This window comes from Prunus avium, chromosome 1 (genome assembly GCF_965620075.1).
Source record: "Prunus avium chromosome 1, drPruAviu1.hap1.1, whole genome shotgun sequence".
Taxonomy (NCBI): Eukaryota; Viridiplantae; Streptophyta; class Magnoliopsida; order Rosales; family Rosaceae; genus Prunus; species Prunus avium.
In genome coordinates, this window is record NC_142284.1 from 21,154,939 (window position 1) to 21,173,246 (window position 18,308).

Sequence of the window (18,308 nt, forward strand, 5' to 3'; positions counted from 1 at the left end):
CCTTTGTAGCTTCAAGGTTATCCCCATAATTTGGGGTTGTGCATTCTGAGCAGTCACAGAGGAGGGAAAAATGCGAGTACAACCATAGGTTGTCTCGAAAAGGGTATGTGGGTTTGGATGATGAATTAGAATAAACCATGCCCGGTGAAGAAATCGATCGTTTTCTGCTATGGAAGAAGGCAAGATAAGATAAACAGGGAAACATCCCAGATCCAAAGGTTGCAGAGAAGGCAAAATTAATCTTAAGTCTCACTTACTCAGTTCTAAATTTTAAAAACAGAGATTTTTATTTTCGTATAGACGTCGCATGTTTAAATAAACATCGCTAGAATTTAATTACCACGACGGTTTTTATTTACCGCCATTTCACATCTAATAGAACGTCGGTGTTTTCATTCAATAGACCTCTAGATTGAATTACTACGACGGCTTATATTTCTGAGTTAGCCGTCTTTTTGTTAAGTTTTAGAACAACCTTCATTTACTCACACACACACACACTCTCTCTCTCTCTCTCTCTCTCTCTCTCTCTCTCTCTATCTATCTATTTCTCTGAAATTTTTGTATGCACTATTTCTGGGAAAAAAAGCATATTTTTGTTAAGTTTTTTTTATCTCTGCATTTAAATTTTCGACCGTTTTTTCGCATATCGACATTAGAATGTGTATACAACGACGGTAATTTTTTACCGCCGTTTGAAATGATTTACTACGTCAGGTTTTTCTAGACTCCGTCGTCTTCGTTGAAATACCATGACGGTATTAGTTTAGATTTAGGCTCTATTTTTCTAATTTACAACTTTTGATTATATGACGGTTCTCTTTCTACCGACGTTAGAATATTTACACAAAGACGATATTTTATTACCACCATTTCAAATCTTATAGGACGTCGGTTTTTTCATGAAATAGACGTCTAGATTGAATTACTACGACGGCCACTACTACAAAAAGGGCAAAAGACGACCAGTAAACAACGACGGTAGATCAAAAAACCATCGTTGTTTTTTAAAAGACGACGGTAATAGAAACCCGTCGTAGAAACATACTTTAAACACCTAAAAAACGGCACACGTATAGATATTTTGAAACCACGACGCACCAAATTAAAAAAGCGTCGTCTTATTACAAAGGTATTTTCAGAGTTAAAATCTGAACCTAAAAACAACGACTGCATCTATGAAATCACCGCCGTAGAAAGTAAAGACGACGATATAAAAATAAGACGCCGTGTTAATTAATTAATAAACACGACCCAATTTTCTTAGTCAGCGACGCATAAATTCAAAGGAATCTACGACGGTTAATTACAAAAAAAATCGCCGCTTTAAATTAAGTTACCACGACTGTAAATATAAATTTATCGACTTTTTAATTATAATATACTACGACGGTATCCATAACTCTACTGTCGCATAATTGTACTAACCACGACGGTTTGTTAAATTAACGACGTACAAATTTTATGCAATTATTCGTCTATCATTACCAGAATGAACTCTGTTCCTCATCATAATCGAACCAGAATGAACAAAGGCAATGTTTTAGAAGTGGATGATGTGCCAATTACTCTCACAAGGAGTTTGAGGGCAAGAAGCTTGTCTCAGCCGCCAAGGAAGGTCTCAAGCTTGATGAGAGTGAAGACGAGGCAAAGAAGAAGGAAGAGTTGAAGGAGAAGTTTGAGGGACTCTGCAAGGTTGTGAAGGATGTTTTGGGTGACAGAGTGGAGAAGGTTGTGGTGTCTGACCGTCTGACCGTGCTGGACTGCCAACATGGAAAGAATCATGAAGGCTCAGGCCTTGAGGGATAACAGAGCGGCTGGGTACATGTCGAGCAAGAAGACCATGGAGATCAACCCAGAGAACCCCATTATGGAGGAGCTGAGAAAGAGGGCTGATGCAGACCTTGTTCTCCTTCTGTGCAGAAAGACAATTTTTTAGATGATGTGTGCGTGTTTGTGTCTTTCAGATACACAAACGCGCCCACACATCAACATCCAAACTGAAAAATGAAAGCGAGATGAGACAGAGAGGTGATGTGCCTCCAGAGAATTGAGAAAAAGTTGAAACCCTAATTGAAAAATGAAGACGACAGAAAGACAGAAAACCCATTATTTATAAACAAATCTTATATACCACGTCGGTGTTTTAAAATATCGACGTTTATATATAACATACACGTCGTTTAAATTTAAAATAAGGTCGTATAAATTATTTAACAACGACGCTATATAAAAACGACGTTGTAATTTTTTGGAAAATTAATTTATTGTGTAATTAAAAAAATTACACGTCGGTATGAGTAATTAAAACGACGTGGTATTAATTTTTAACGTCGTTATTATTGAATATAAGGTCGTTTGGTAAATTGGAAAATGACGATTCATCTTTTTTGAAGAAACATGCGTCGTGTAATTCGATTTCAAAACGTCGTTTCATTAAAACATACCGTCGTTGAAAGTAATATTATAGGGCAGTGTTAACAATAGCGCCGTATAATGTATCATACTAGGGCGCATACTATTAATAGCGTCGTTGTTATGAAAAGGTTTTTTATTATTTTAAACTTTTCGCCTTCCTGACCCATACTTGCATTGGTTCCAAACCCGAGAAAAACTTTCAAGCTTTTCTCATTTTTCATTCTCCAAGAACTGTTTCAAACTTTCAAGCTTATCTCCTCTTCGTCTTCATCTCTGAACTGAAACACCAAACTCCAGAAGAAAGCTTTCATCGCAAGCAAAGGGTAAGCATTTCTGGAAGGATTTTTGTTCCTGTTTTGCATGCGCATATCATTTTCGTTTTTTTAAATCTTTTTACATTTTTTCTTTCCAAGTTTGATAAAATTTGCAGACAAAGACGAAAAGTTTCCAAGTTTGAACACTACTCTGGTTCTTTTACTTCAACTAAATAAGACGACGGTGGCTTATTATTTACGTGGTTAGATTTATAGACCACGACGGTTCGTCAGTCACCCTAGCGTCGTGTGAAAGTGTTCGTCGTTGTTTTTTAAAATGATATCCTTTTTTTGTTTTTGATTTTTAAGGATATCATTTTAAGTTTCCAAGCTTTCATCGCATGTTTGATTTCTCTGAACAATGGTTTTTGTTTCGAAAATCTTTTTAATTATTTTTCTTCTGAAAATATTTTACGTTGTTCCTAATTTGTTTTTGTGGTATAGACGACGGTATATTAATATTTACGTCGTTTTATTTTCAATACCACGGCGAATGTTTATTATTAACATCGTTGTAATATTTAATACTCTGTTTTTATTATATCATAAGACGTCGGTTGTTTATTATTGACGTCGTTGTAATATTTTATCACGTCGGTGATTAATTACCGTCGTGTAAAATTATTATTACGTCGTTTGTTTTGTTCTTACGTCGTTTGAAATATTATAATACGTCGTAGTTTATAAATAATCGTCTTGGTTTTTCTTAATTTCACTGATATATTTTCACTTGCAGGTTTAATTTGTCTGTAACCATGGTTTCTCAATCCCAAAGTAAGGAGTCTGGTTTGAAAAAAAATGAATCCTCGAAGAAGGAGCTTAGAGTTGTAAATCCTCAAACCAAGGCCTCGAAGAAGATGAAGTTTGTTTCATCTTCTGAGACAGAACCAGCCAGCACGGCAACTATTTCTGAGGAGGCAAAGTCAGGTCGAGGTATGAGCACAATGCCCCGTGTTGTGCAGAGAAAAATTCAGAAAATCAAGCCTGTTGTTGAGTACAATGAAGAAAGGAAACCTTATGGCCGTGCACATAATGAGATGCAGTCCTACATTGGTGTGTTGGCACGCTCCAGAGTCCCACTTGTGGACAAGAAATGGGTTCAAATATCCAAGGATATAAAAGAGCAGATTTGGGAAGCCGTTGACATGGCTTTTGTGGTTGGTAAAGGGGGCAAGCAAATGGTGCTATCTTCTGCCGCCAAGAAATGGAAAGATTTCAAGTCCACACTAACGAGGTTTCATATCCTTCCATTCATCAAGGAGCAGGATAGATTAAGGCAGCCCCCTGAAACATACAAATTCATAGAGAAAGCTCAATGGGATGCCTTTGTAGCTTCAAGGTTATCTAAAGAATTTGAGGCTGTGCATGAAGAACAATCACAGAGGAGGGAGAAACTCGAGTACAATCATCGATTGTCTCGAAAAGGATATGTTGGTTTTAAGGAGGACTTGAAGGAAATCATGCCTGGGGTAGATATTGATCGATCTACCTTATGGAAAAAAGCAAGAGAAGACAAACATGGTAACATCCCGGATCCAAAGACTGCAGAGAAAGCAAAATTAATTGTAAGCCTACTCACTCTGTTTTAAAAATTTTATTACGTCTGCTGTTATATTTTTCCGTCGTGTGAAAAGTTTTACTACGTCGGAATATTTTAAAAGGCGACGTTAAAGGTCTGAATCTGGAATCCATGCTCTGTTTTTTGTAATTATATCATAAGACGTCGGTGTATTATTATTGACGTCGTGTTAATATATTAATAACGTCGTCTTAAATATTATATTACGTCGATTGTTATGTTATTGAGTCGTGTGAAATATTATATTGCGTCTATTTTTTATAAATAACCGTCGTTTGTTTCCTTATTCTGACTTTTTATTATGTCTTTTTGTTAGGATGATTTGCAAAAGCAAGTCTCTGAAGGCACAATTTCTCTGTCAGGATCCAATGATGTTTTGACAATGGCTTTGGGTCCCGAGCATCCAGGAAGAGTTAGAGGTGTAGGGGCTGGGGTTTCCCCTAAGCAATACTTCAACTTACCTAGACAACAGAAGGTTAGGTTTGCTGATCAATTGAAGGAAAGTGTAAGACTTGTCCTTCAAGAAGAGACTTTGAAAATGGAGGCTAGATCAAGGGAAGAGAGTTTAAAGATGGAGGCTAGGACGAAGCAATTGGTAGAAGCTGAGAGGGAAAATTTGCTGAGTCAGCTTTCAAAAATCATCCCCAATTTTGATCCAAGCCTGCTGAAACTGAATACATTGCCCCAAATCCAAGGGCAAAGTCCCAAAAATCCAATGTCTGACAAAGCAAGCTGTTCTGGGGCACTTGATGTTAGAGCCCTACAATTTGAGGAGGATACTGCCAAGAATGGGGAACAGCAGGAGGAAATGGTAACGTCTTTGAACTTTGAATTTTCTGTTTCTCTGTTTATATTTACCGTCGTCTGTTAATGTTTACCACGACGGTTTATTGATTTGTTTTAATTTTTCTACAATGTCATTTATATATTTCTTTATTTCTTATAACAGAAATAAGGGGAAGTTGAAAAGAGAGTAGAAGGAAAGATACTTGAGATAGTTGAACAGGTAAATTCTCATAACTTTGCTTTTTTCAATTTTTTTTTTCAATAAAGGAATTACCACGACGTTTAATGAATGTTACACGTCTGCAATTATTTAATTGAATGTTTAAATTGTTGTACAAGCTTAGATACCGTCGTAGTATATGAAATACCACGACGTTTATTATTTACCGTCGTGTGATTAAATATACACGTCTGTAATTATTAAATACTGTCATTTGTTATTATTACCACGACGGTTTAATTTAATTTTTTTACTTTTTTTTTTTTGCCCTTTTTGTACTATGTCTTATATATATTGAGTTTATTTCTTATAACAGAAATCTGGGGATCGTGAAAAGATTGAAGAAAAGAAAGATGAAAAGGTAAATTCTCTTAACTTTGCCTTTTTCATTTCTTTTTCAATTTTCAGACGTCTATATTTTCTTTCAACCGTCGTTTGTTTTAATTGAATGTTTAAATTATTGTACAATCTTTCTTATATATATATATCTCTTTATTTATTAAAACAGCAATCCAGTGTTGGAGAAAAGAAAATTGAAAAGGTAAATTCATTAATTATGAATTTTGCATTTGAATTAGACGTCGGTTTTATTTAAACGACCTAATAAAGTATTCATTACGACGGTATTTTGTTACCGTCGTGTAACTCATTTTAAGACAACGTTTTGTTATTTAAACCGTCGTTGTTATTTATTTACCACGTCACTTATGTTGCTTTATTTGTTCAAACAGAGTACTGAAGTACCAGATTATACAAAGCTGGAGTTGCCATCTTCTTTACAATCCCTTTGTAGTTATGTTGAATCGACACTAAAGCCTCAGGAGAAGGCTTTGAGCTTTATGATTGAGAAGGAGGTGTTTGGCATAGATCGTAACACCTTCGTCTTGCATGAAGATATTACCCAATTTGCTGGCATGGAAGAAATTGGGGCTACTGTCGTTGCAATATATATGAGGTTTGTCCTTATCAAATATTCATTTGACACTCTCCTTTTGTTAAAAAAAAAAAACACTCATGGTTTCAATTCATATATTTAGGTGCCTGTTTGATCATCTGAAAGCTGCAAATATGGTGAATATGGTTGGCTTTATAGACCCTGCTCTAGTTAGTGCTGACGCTGGTTCATTAACTGAAAGATCACGTCTCGTAGCCAATCGTCTTCAAAAAACAGATGGTGAACAGATTTTCCTGATGCCTTACAATCCAGGGTTAGTCTCCAAAACAAAAAACAGGATTTTGTTTGTATGATGCTCTGCATATAACACTATTTAACCTTTATATTTATTTTGTGCAGCCGTCATTGGGTCTTGATCATTGTAAGAGCAAAGAAGGAAACCGTATATTTTCTGGATCCACTGCCTGGAAATCGGTTTGTGGATGAGGATGGGAAAAACATTGTGAACTCTGCTCTAAAAATGTATAATACACACATAGGCAGAGTAGGCCGTAAAACACCTCTCTGGAAAGCTCTGCCCGGCACTCCAAAGCAACCAAGTAGTGTAGAATGCGGGTATTATGTCATGCGCTTTATGAGAGACATCATAAAGGATACTTCCCTGGAATTTGAGAAGATGGTAAGAAGAAAATTTTCAGATTTATTTTTATGTGGGTTTTTATATTATCAACGACGGTAAATTAAAAATACCGTCGTTGAATATATATACTATGTCGGTGAATGAATAATAGCGTCGTCTGTGAGATTAATCTTTGTTTATGGACTGCAGTTTGCCAAAGGAAAGGATCAAGCGCCATACCCCCAAGCTGCCATTGAAGAAGTTAGGAAAGAATGGGCAGAGTTTGTGTGTGTTCATATGGAGTAGAGGAATTCTAGCATACTTAAACATTTTTATAAAATGTACAAATTTTGTTAGAATTAGACAAGTTTTTGTACAAAATTGGTTAGAATTCGCAAGTTTTTGTTGAAATCAACGTCCCTGTAAATTTGTTGAGGTTTTCATGTTGTGAAAAACCGTAGTTTGTTCAAAAAGACATTGTATACACATAACAACGTCACATTTTATATTTCTGAGTTAGATGTCTTTTTTGTAAAGTTTTAGAACTTCCTTCATTTACTCACTCTCTCTCTCTCTCTCTCTCTCTCTCTCTCTCTCTATGAAATTTGTGCATGCACTATTTCTGGAAAAGAATGCATATTTTTGTTAAGTTTTTTCTCTGCATTAAAAGTTACGACGATTATTTCTCATATCGACGTTAGAATGGGTATACAACGACAGTAATTGTTTATTGACATTTGAAATGTTGTATTACGTCAGTTTTTTCTAGAGTCCATCATCTTCATTGAAATACTACGATGGTATAGATTTTTGATTTAGGGCCTATTTTTCTGTTTTACAACTTTTGATTCTATGATGGTTTTCTTTCAACCGACATTAGAATTTTTACACAACGACGATATTTTATGACTGCATTTTGAAATCAATACTACGCCAGTTTTTTAAAAAAACCGTCGTCTTCACTGAAATACCACGATGGTTTATATTATTGATTTAGATGTTTTGTTTTATCTGTTTTACAATTTGTTCAATTACTCACATTCTCTCTCTCTCTCTCTCTCTCTCTCTCTCTCTCAGGATGATTTTAAAAAACAAGTCTCCGATGACACTTTGACTGTCTCTGGGAGCAATGATGTTTTGACTTTGGCTTTTGGAACCCCCGAGCATGGTGGGAGAGTCAGAGGTGTTGGAGGTGGGGTTTCCCCAAGTCAATTCTTCAATTTGCCAAGACAGCAGAGAGTAAAATTTGCTGACAAATTGAAGGAAAGTGTTATGGAGGCAGTCAGAGAAGAGACATTGAGGATTGAGGCTAGGGCAAAGGAAACTGTTATGGAGGCAATTAGAGCAAAGAGGGAAATTATGTTGGAACAATTCCATCAACTAATTCCCAATTTTGATCCCAACATGCTCAAAACACCAATTACCCCAATTCCTTTACTGCATCAAGAACAAAGCCCAAAAAATTCAATGTCTGACAAAGCAAGCTGCTCGGAAGCCACTAATGTGAGACCCCTAGTTTTGGGGGAAGAATATCCAAAGCTTGATGCTGATATTGCTGAAAAACAGCAAGATGAAACGGTAAAATCTCTTATACTTTCTTTTTTCTGCTTTTTAAATTTTAAATAAACATCGCTCTTTTTAATCTCCGACGTTACAATTACCAAACAACGATGGTATATCTTTACCGACGTTTGAAAACCATAATACGTCTGTTTCGTCAAAGAACCGTCGTTGTGAGTGAAATACCACGACGATTTTACTTGTTTTATCTGCACAATATTTTGCATTTTTGAAAATAACAACAGTTTCTGTTTACCGTCGTCTCATTTGTTTACTCGTTGGTTATTTTCAAGAACCGTCGTCTAGGTTATTTACTCCCTCGTTTGTTTTACTTGTTTCACAAGCCATCTTTACTACATTTTGCATTTAATTTAGACAACCCTTTTGTAGTTTTGCGACGTTAGAACTTTTACACAACGACGGTTTCTATTTACCGTCGTCTACATGTTTTCATACGTTGGTTTTTTAAAATTACCGTCGTGTATATTTTAATACCACGACGGTTGGGATGGTTTATCTAGAGTCGTTTATTTTTTCTTACATAGTGTCATGGCCTGTATGTTGAAGGCTTAACCCAACAACTATGGGGCCAACGTAGAGGATCCATTTGTGAAGGTCAAGCCCCATAAGAGAAGCTCAAGGCCCAGCCCGTCGGATGGATCATGCTAGACCTCTTAGCCCACATGTCTAGATTCAATGTGCAGTAGTAGGTAGACTACGGTTGGTGACAGTAGTAGGTAGATCCCGGTTGATGACATTGTATCTTAGCCCTCTATTGTGGTGGTAGGTGGGATAGGATCTCTATATAAGGAGGATGTCTCATTATATATCCTCACCTCACAACTTGTAAAGCATTGAGTAGCAATACAAGCATATATTCTCCCAAACTCTCTTGTGCATTCTTATCATTCTTGCTCTTGCGATAGTGTTCTTGCTTGGTTCGATCTTATTTTGTGGGAAGGAAGGCTGACTTAGCTTGTTTGAGAGGTGATCAAGTCTAAGGTCACATGGAAGGAAGACTCCGAAAAAGTCATCCCGTGATAGTTGGTATCAGAGCAAAAGCTCGAATCATTCTAAGAAGCATGTCAAAGAGCGGATCCGATGTGGAGACTGATATGTCCAAGGTCAACTTGGAGTGTGGGGGCAAATCAAAGAGGGAACGATCTAGAGATGTCGTAGCCAAGATGGAGAGGTGGCTTTCTAAGATGGAGAATGCCATGAACGAATTCGATCAGAGACTCGAGGAGGACGTCCTTACGAAGGTGGGCTTCGAAGCTGTGGTGGAAGAGCTTCAAGGCCAATTCCAGGGAGCCCTCAACTCCGCGCTAAACATCATAAAGCTAGATGTCCAAACCAAGCTAGATCACTTCTTAGCGGAGCTTACTACGCTTCGTGATGAGGTGAAGGATGTGAAGGGAGATTGGGTCTTGTGCAAGGAAGCTGTCTTGAACAAGACCCGGACTCCGAAGGAACCCAAGGTGTTAGATTCTTTCAAGCCCAAATCCTATCATGGGAAGAGGGAGGCGAAGGAGCTTGACACATTTCTGTGGAATATCGAAAGGTATTTCAAGTACCTCGAGCTGGAGGATGATGAGCCCAAGATTACTACAGCAACGTTGTTTCTCACCGACAATGCTCTCATGTGGTGGCGCTGTCGATCTATGGAGATGGACCAAGGTACGTTTACACTTGAGACTTGGGATGAGTTTAAGAAAGATATTATGTTGGATTTCTATCCAGAGAATGCCAAGTATGAGGTAAAGGAGAAGCTGAGATGGCTAAAGCAAACGGGGAGCGTGAAGGACTATGTCGCCACGTTCACCAACCTGTTGTTCAAGGTGCCTAGCATGACAGATGAAGACAAGCTCATGTAATTCATGAGTGGCCTACAGAATTGGGCCAAGCTGGAGTTGCAAAGGAGACACGTCCAAACCTTGTCAGAGGCAATTGCTGCAGCTGAGTCTCTTGTGGAGTTCAAGAAGAATGAACAAAGCGACTCCAAGTTCAAAGGAAAGAAAGGTGGCAGTGGATCCGATGGGGGAGACCACAAAGAGAGTAGCAAGTCAAGAGACAAGTCTGACAGTCACAAGTCATCCGTGAAGAAGAATGACAAAGGTGACAAGGGGAAAGACAAGTCGAAGCTAGCTTGCTACTTGTGTGATGGAGCGCACATGATGCGGGATTGTCCGCAAAAGAAAGCCTTGAATGCCATGAACCAAGAGAAGGAAGAGGAGGCCGACAGGGAAGCAAGAATGGGGGCCATTCACCGCTTCAATGCCCTACAGGCCAAAGTCGCTCAACCACAGGTTCAAGCTAAAGGGGTGATGTTCGTTGACGCCGTGGTGGATGGCAAGACAACCCGTTGTTTGGTGGATACGGGTGCGTCGCACAACTTTATGTCAGTGCAGGAAGCAAAGAGACTTAGGTGTCGAGTCTCGAAGGAAGTAGGCAGTATGAAGACGGTGAATTCAACTGCCAAGCCAATTGATGGAGTAGCTCGTGGTGTGGAGCTACGCATTGCTACTTGGAAGAGAGTAGCTGACTTCTCCGTGATCTCAATGGATGACCACGATGTCATGTTAGGAATGGAGTTCATGGACAAGGTAAAGGCGCTTCCCATTCCATTTTACAATCCTATGTGCATTGCACAGGGTGGAGCAATGCCATGCATGGTGCCTGTGGTGAGGCAACAAGGCGAGTCAAAGCTTTTGTCAGCCATGCAATTTTCCAAGTCTTGGAAGAAGGGCGAACCGACGTTCCTTGCAACTATGAAGAGGGATATAGTTGAGAAGGAAGTCCAGCCAGTCCCAAAAGCAGTGGAAGCAATCCTTAAGGAGTTTGTAGATGTCATGCCCAAGGAACTGCCCAACACCTTACCACCTAGGAGAGATGTGGATCATGCCATTGAGAAGGAACTAGTGCTGAGACTACCCGATCTTAGCAAACCTTTTGAGGTACACATTGATGCATCAGATTTTGCTATTGGTGGTGTACTCATGCAGGACGGACATCCATTGGCTTTCGAGAACCGAAAGCTCAACGACACCGAGCGGAGGTATACTGTTCAAGATAGGGAAGATGTAGACTCGTTCGTGCGGACTTGTCATGTATGCTAACAAGACAAGACCTTGCAGAAGCAGCCGGGTGGGTTGCTAGAGCCACTTCTTGTTCCAACCAGACCATGGGAGAGTTTGTCCATGTACTTCTCTACTAGCTTTCACCCACAGACAGATGGTCAGACGGTACGGGTGAATGCATTGTTGGAGTTACACTTGAGGCACTATGTGAGTGCCAACCAACAAGATTGGGTAAAGTTGTTGGATGTTGCTTAGTTCTTGTACAACTTGCAGCGATCGGAGTCGACAGGGTCAAGTCCTTTTGAGTTGGCAACTGGACAACAACCTATGACACCGAACATAGTGGTGTCAGGCTACATGGGGAGTAGCCCTGCTGCATACAAGATGGCTAAGGACTGGCAAGTGACTAACGAGCTGGCTCGGGCTCAATTGGAGAAGGCAACTCGGAAGATGAAGAAATGGGCAGACAAGCACCGGCGAGATGTTGTATCCCAACCAGGTGACATGGTCTTTGTGAAGCTCAACCCCTCTCAACACAAGTCCACTAGAAAGCTGCACAAAGCGTTGTTGAGGAGATATGAGGGCCCATTTCCTATCCTCCGAACCGTGGGAAGAGCTGCTTACCGTGTGGAACTACTGCCACGATTGAAGATTCATCCAGTGTTTCACGTGAGCAATCTCAAGCCCTACCATGTTGATCCCGAGGAGCCAAGTCATGGGGAGTCTCAACGAGCTCCACCTTTAAGGGCGCTTCCAGCAGTGAAACCCTTGCCATGGCAAGGGGGGCTGATCGGTGCATATTTACATATCATTTTGTACCCTTCTAATTTATGATTTGGTTATGTTTTTGAGTTAAACTTGTGCTTTTAATAAGTTTTGTGTTTGTTTCAGTGTAATAAACTTAAGGACTCACTAATTGCATTTTGGAGACAAGTTAGCTCAAAACGGTGTCTGCAGATCAGTCAACTTCACGGATTGGACTGTACTTGCTCAAGAAGAACCAGATGATGAGCCATACATCATTGGAAAGATACGGAAGTCTAGTTTCTGTATAATTTTACGGTTCATGATTCCGAGTCTTCTAGAGAAAGTTATACATGTTTTGGCAACTTAAGGTCAAATTCGGCAGCATCTGCGTTACTGGGCCAAATATCACATTTGAAGGCCTTCCCGATTTTTCCTTGAGTTGGGCTGCATATGATTGGAAAGATAATTCAAAGAGCTTCAAGATCCATATTTTTCCAGATTTTTCAGATTGGAGCCACAAGCCCAAAACGAGCCCACAAGCTGGCTGCAATGCATTGTCATGCATGACATATGCATGATGAAGTGTTGTTGATTGTGGGAAAGTTTGGTGAAGCATATTCAATACCTATTTTTGAGTGGAATTTTGCAGCAGCCAAATGAATTACATTGAAGTTGAAGTGGGGGTGCAACACTAAGCCTAAAGACAAGAGGAATTATTTTCAAATGCAATTGTGTGTTAGGTTAAGTTGGTGAATTAAGTGTAGTGTGTTAGGTGAAGTTAGTGTGTTTAGATAATTCAATTGTATAATTCAGATTTTCAACTTCCTTAGGCCTATAAATAGTAAGGTTTCCTAAGCTTGTAAACACACCCCAAGGGGGGGAGCTCTCAAACACTTCTCTAGAGCTCCCTTCCCTTCTCTCCCTCAAATTCTCTTAGTTTCTCTTTCTAGTTTTCAATTGTTATAATGAGATCTTTGTGCTGAAATTCTCCTTAAGTTTTTCCAAGTTCTACTTAATTTTCATTGTTATGTAAATTCTTTTCTTTAGTTTCAAGTTTGATTAGTTTCCAAGTTTCAATCATGATTCATGTTCTTATTCATTATGCTTATAAGTTAACATGCTTGTTTGAATGATTGATCACCATTAGAACTTGTTTGTTAACTATCTTGGTTTGAATTAAGAGTATACACCATGCTTTAATTCGAATTGAACTATGAATAGGAAGAGTATGTATGGACATTCGACAACAGGGATTAGATACATACTTGGTTGTTTAAAATGTTCTTCTATGCTTAATGGGTTCCTAATGCTTAATGGGTTCCTAATGCTTAATTTTTGGTTAGACAACAAATGATCAAATTAGGGAATTAGGAACACAAGGTTATGACCAAACACCATGGCTTAATCATACTTTAGCTAGAATCAATCCGATAATCTAATTGAACTTGGGAACTTATCTGCTTGAGTTAGTTATTTCTTTCTTCCTTGTTTTATTTATTTCCTTGCTTTTTTTTTCATTTCTGTTTTGTGTAGGGAAAATGAATTGGATCATTCAATCACCAATCCTCGTGGGATCGACCTCGCACTTACATACGCTATACTACCGAACGGCTCGTGCACTTGCGAGTATCACAAGTTGAGGATGCAGCTTAATCCATTTTGGTGCAGCTGTAGCGACACAACAGGGGCTAGGGCAGATACTATTCACATGAATAGTATCTGCCTTTGCAAAAAGTAAGGTGCACTTCCAGCAGTTGCCATGGCAAAGGGCAAACACTATTCATTTTTTGTTTTTTTTTTTTCACAAATTTGTTTACCTAAATAATTAATTTGGACAATATTTTCGGATAAGATTTTCGGTTTCAAATTTCAGATAAATTTTTGTTTCAAATTTCAGATAAATTTCAAAACATCTTCCATGATGCTCCATGCCCCTTCGGTTTCTTGAGAAAAAGCAATAATATGATAGAGAAAAATTAAACTTGAAAGTGAAAAAAATATTGAGTAGAAAGTGAATAATAATTGGAGGAGGAGAAGATGTATGAGGATTTGTTATTAAAAGTGAAGAGTAGGGATTGGTATTTATAGAAAAAAAAAATCAGATATTTTTGGGTATTTTTTTAAATTTTTTTGCAGAAAAAATGTCCTGCCGGTGGATTGAAGGACATAAAAGAAATCCGACAGCCCAAAAGCCGCCACGTGGCACCAGCCCTTGGGCCAGCACACAGGCTCCCCCTGCCTTCGGGGCAGCCCAGGGCTGTGGCCCCCACATACTGCCCGGGCCAACAATTGCTGCTGGAATCGCATTTTGGGCTCAGCCCCCCCCCCCCCCCAGCCCTTGCCTTTGGGCACTGCTGGAAGTGGCCTAATGGTGACTTCATTTGACAGGGAAATCAAGTGCATCATGGCCAAGCGCGAGGTGCGACGCAAAGGTGTACCGAGATACTTTGAGTACTTTGTCAAATGGAAGCGCTTGCTAGAGTTCGAAGGCAATTGGGAGAAAGAAGAGTCCTTATGGCAATATAAGGACAAAATCGAAGCATTTGAACGAGAAGGAACTACCTCGGGGACGAGGACGTCGCCGGATTAGGTGGGGGAGAATGTCACGGCTCGCATGTTGAAGGCTCAATCCAACAACTATGGGGCCAACCTAGAGGATCCATTTGTGAAGGTCAAGCCCCACAAGAGAAGCTCAAGGCCCAGCCCGTCAAATGAATCATGCTATACCTCTTAGCCCACATGTCTAGATTCAATGTACAGTAGTAGGTAGACTATAGTTGGTGACAGTAGTAGGTAGATCCCGGTTGGTGGCATTGTATCTTATCCCTCTATTGTGGTGGTAGGTGGGATATGATCTCTATATAAGGAGGATGTCTCATTGTATATCCTCACCTCACAACTTGTAAAGCATTGAGTAGCAATACAAGCATACATTCTCCTAAACTCTCTTGTGTGTTCTTGTCGTTCTTGCTCTTGCGATAGTGTTCTTGCTTGGTTCGATCTTATTTTGTGGGAAGGAAGGCTGACTTAGCTTGTTCGAGAGGCAATCAAGTCTAAGGCTGCACGGAAGGAAGACTCCGAAAAAGTCATCCCGTGACAATAGGCTGTCGTATATTTCTTTCTTTATTTCTTGAAACAGGATTTCTCAAAGCTAGACTTGGCCCGCCTCCTCTGTTAGCCCTATGCCAATTTGCCGAGACCAAGTTGAAGCCTTTGAATGAGACCATGAGGGTTAAAATTCCAGAGGAAGTGTTTGGGTATGAGCATGATACCTACATCTTGCATGAAGATATTTTATAGCTTGCATCCATGGTTGAGATTGGATCCACAGTGATTGCAGTATACATGAGGTCATTCTAAAAATTCAATCTTTATTTCGGGTTTCTCTTTCTTTAAAATAAAAAAAACTCATTTGAATTTCACATATTTAGGTACCTATTTGACTATTTAAAAATGGCAAATATGGTAAACCTTGTTGAACTTGTCGACCCTGGACAAGTTAGCGCTCAATCGGGATCGTTATCTCACAGATCAAAACATCTAGCAGACTGCCTGGAAAAGGCAGATGGGGACCAATTTTTCTTGATTCCTTATAATCCAGGGTTAGTCCCCTTTCGGTTGACGAGGACTTGAGAAATATAGTGAATACGTAAGTTGATTTACTACATTCTAATGTGTGTTAGTAGGCTAAAATATTTGTCATTAACACTTTTTGTTGTCTTGAAACAGTGCAATCAAAATGTATACTTGTCACGTAGGCAAACAATCATCACGTAAATCAGGCATATGGAAAACTCTACACGGCACTCCTCGACAACCAACAAATGTAGAGTGTGGGTACTACGTGATGCGTTTCATGAGAGATATAATCCATGATCTAGCCCTAGCATTTGAGAAGAAGGTAAAAAACTAAGTTTAAAATTTAATTTCGTTTTCTTTTTACCTACTACGTCTGTGTTTGGAAAAATCATCGTTTGTGTATTAATAAAACGATGGTTTTAATAATTATTAACAATCGTTTTTAATTATTTAACACGTCGATTTTTGTGGTTTATTTTTACAGTTTGACAAGAAAAAATAACCAGTTGAGTATGTACAAGAAGATATTGACGAAGTCAGGCTGGAATGGGCAGAATTCGTCACCAAGCAAACCCAGAATAATGAGTGACATAATTTTTTTTTTTTGTAATTATTGAACATTCAACAACTAAGGATATTTATGAGTTTGTATGAATGCCTATTATTTGAAAGTACGATTGTAATCCCAAAAATCGACGTCTCATTCTTGTTAACATGTCTCAATAGTATAAATAACCGACGTCTTATGCTAGATGGAAATAAAACATCGACGGCAAATTCAAAAATTTACAGGTAAATAAAAAAACATGACGGTTTATATATAAAAAATGAAGTCTATCATATATTGTTAAGGAAAGCACAAAAATTCTAAAATATTTTGCACCTAAAAACTAAAATTCAGTTTTAAAATTCTAAAATATTTTGTACCTAAAAACTAAGATGGTAAATACCACGAAAATGACGTCTTCAAATCACTACAACGGCGGTAAATTACAAAAAATGACGTTGTCGGTCATAAACAACTTCGGTAGTTAAGTGGCAAATGACGTTGCAACAATAATCCACATCGGTTTTTCAACACACATGGACATTTTAAGTGTTATAGACGACGGTGGACTAATAAAAAGCGTAGTTGTAAATCGTAAACAACATCAGTGTTTAAATTGTCGACGTCTAAAGTAACTAGGACGGCATTCATGTTTGTTCCACATCGTGGTAAATTCATGCAACGTCTGTTATTTACACGTATCATTTCATATTAATATGACTTTTATATTATAATTAAGTGTTATAGACGACGGTGGACTAATAAAAAGCGAAGTTGTAAATGTTAAACAACGTCGGTGCTTAAATTGTCGACATCTAAAGTAACTAGGACGGTGTTCATGTTTTTTCCACGTCATGATAAATGCATGCAATGTCGGTTATTTACACGTGTCATTTCATATTAATATGACTTTTATATTATATTTTATTCCTAATATTCATAATAAATTTATTTAAAAAATTGAAAAATAAACCGACAACTACCATACACTCATTTAATGATTGTCGTCCCCCTAAACCGTTTAAAAATATAATATTAATAAGATTTGTTTATTGTATTTAATTCCTAATGTTCATAATAAATTACAACAAAATTGGAAAAATAAACTGACAAATACTATGCACTCATTGAGAGATTGTCTTCCCCCTAGAGCTTTGAAAAATGTAATTTTAGTTTTCAAAATTACAAGTGATAACAAAAGTCAAAATTGTTTATAGACAAAGCACAATAGTCCTCATACTTTCATAACATAACCCTAAGGTTTATGTGATCCATTGGTGACTATAAATACAAATATATGAAATCATGATTTTAGCCTACTAATATAGAAGGCATTGTTGTAAGGAGTTCGTAGCAATGTTTGGTTTATTTTTCTCATACTTGTGTTTTTTTATTATTTATAATTATTGTAAAATTTAGGGTATATTGAAATGACGCCGGTTTTCTCTCCACTATTTTTGGTCAATTACGCGTGTTCGAATCCCAGGAAACCCAAAGCCCACCTAATTATTTAATATTTAAGATGTCGGTTTATCAAGAAGCGACGTGAAAATCATTTATTACGACGTTTTGTTTAATATACGGACGTAGTTAAGATTTACAATGTCGTCATATTTAATAAAACGTCGCCGTAGGATAGTTTTAAACGACATCAAATGTGTACTTTCCATCATCTTTAAAAAACGCGGTCCTTTGACATTTTTGGACGCAGTCTAAATTTTTTAGAATTCCCCTTAACCCTCAAATATTTCGTTCTCTCTCTTCAACTCAAATTCTAATCTTAAAGTTTTCGTCTCTCTCTCAAAGCATTGGTTGAGCTCTCTCTCAAAGCATTGGTTATATTCTCTCTTCAACTCAATTCTAAACTTAAAGTCTTCTACATGTAAGTACTAACCCTAATATCTTTATTTAATGATATTGCGTTATGGCTTCTTAGATCAATAAATGTTTTCGTTGGTTCTTGATAT

General features: G+C 38.1%; 1 pseudogene; it reads left to right on the forward strand.

Moving 5' to 3' along the window:
* The first annotated feature begins 9,398 nt into the window (after window positions 1-9,398).
* LOC148297551 (uncharacterized) lies at window positions 9,399-14,805 on the forward strand (annotated as a pseudogene).
* The last annotated feature ends 3,503 nt before the right edge of the window (window positions 14,806-18,308 follow it).